Source organism: Crocodylus porosus, unplaced genomic scaffold (assembly GCF_001723895.1).
Source record: "Crocodylus porosus isolate Cpor-Errol unplaced genomic scaffold, CroPor_comp1, whole genome shotgun sequence".
NCBI classification, from domain to species: domain Eukaryota; kingdom Metazoa; phylum Chordata; order Crocodylia; family Crocodylidae; genus Crocodylus; species Crocodylus porosus.
The window spans coordinates 90,174,188-90,175,418 of NW_017728943.1; the positions used below are offsets into that span (position 1 = coordinate 90,174,188).

The following is a 1,231-nucleotide window of genomic DNA, read 5'->3' on the forward strand; positions in this document are numbered from 1 at the left end:
GTGGAAACACCGGAGGGCAGGGAACAACTACAGGCAGACCTGGACAGGTTGGACAAATGGGCAGAAAACAATAGAATGCAATTTAACAAGGAGAAATGTAAAGTGCTGCACCTAGGGAGGAAAAATGTCCAGCACACTTACTGCCTTGGAAATAACCCGCTTGGCAGCATGGAAGTGGAAAGGGATCTCAGAGTTCTAGTGGACTCCAAGATGAACATGAGTCGTCACTGTGACGAAGTTATCAGCAAAGCTAACTGCACTTTATCGTGCATCAGCAGATACATGACAAACAGAACCAAGGAGGTGATATTTCCCCTCTATTGAGTGCTGGTCAGACCGCAGTTGGAGTACTGTGTGCAGTTTTGGGCGCCGCACTTCAAGAGGGATGTGGATAACCTGGAGAAGGTCCAGAGGAGGTCCAACCATATGGTTAAGGGCTTGCAGGCCAAGCCCTATGAGGAGAGGACTAAGACACCTGACCTCTTCAGCCTCCACAAGAGAAGGTTGAGAGGTGACCTTGTAGCTGCCTACAAATTCATCATGGGGGTGGAGAAGGGAATTGGTGAGGCTCTAGTCACCAAGGCGCCCTTGGGGGTTACAAGAAATAATGGCCATAATCTAGCAGAGAGCAGATTTGGACTGGACATTAGGAAGAACTTCTTCACAGTTACAGTGGTCAAAATCTGGAATAGGCTCTCAAGGGAGGTGGTGCTCTCCGCTACCGTGGGGGTCTTCAAGAGGAGGTTAGATAGGCATCTGGCTGGGGTCACCTGACCCCAGCACTCTTTCCTGCCTATGCAGAGGGTCAGACTCGATTATCTGTTGAGGTCCCTTCCGACCCTAGCATCTGTGAATCTGAAGCAGTCAATGTAGTGGTCAAGGTTAGGGTTTCATCCACTGTGAAGTGTCTAATCTGATTTTTTTGGGGGGGTTTGGGGTTGATCTTTTCCTGAGTGTTGTCAGAGGATGAGTTCTTGTTGGGAGTGGATTCAGTTTGGTCATGAAAATATTCCTTGAGGCAGAGGCATTGGAAGAATTCTTCTAGTTCTCTACATTGACATATTTTATTAGGGTATTTTTCTGGGCAGAAATTTAGGCCTTTAGAAAGGACAGATTTTTCAGTTTTGGTGAGCGTGTGTGTGGAGAGATTGAAGATATTTGAGGGTTGGTTGCAACATTCCCTCGAAGGAGCAGCGGTCCATGAGCATGCTGCCTTGGTCTGTGAGCACAC

The 1,231-nt window shown here is 47.9% G+C and overlaps 1 long non-coding RNA gene across 1 annotated transcript in view; it reads left to right on the plus strand.

Annotated features, from left to right (window-relative positions):
- The first annotated feature begins 855 nt into the window (after positions 1 to 855).
- Positions 856 to 1,231, plus strand: part of LOC109319279 — a 1,834-nt gene continuing 1,458 nt past the window's right edge. The window contains exons 1-2 of the long non-coding RNA XR_002103457.1: positions 856 to 937; positions 1,164 to 1,168. This is a non-coding gene — a long non-coding RNA (uncharacterized LOC109319279). The remainder of the gene's footprint in view (positions 938 to 1,163; positions 1,169 to 1,231) is intronic.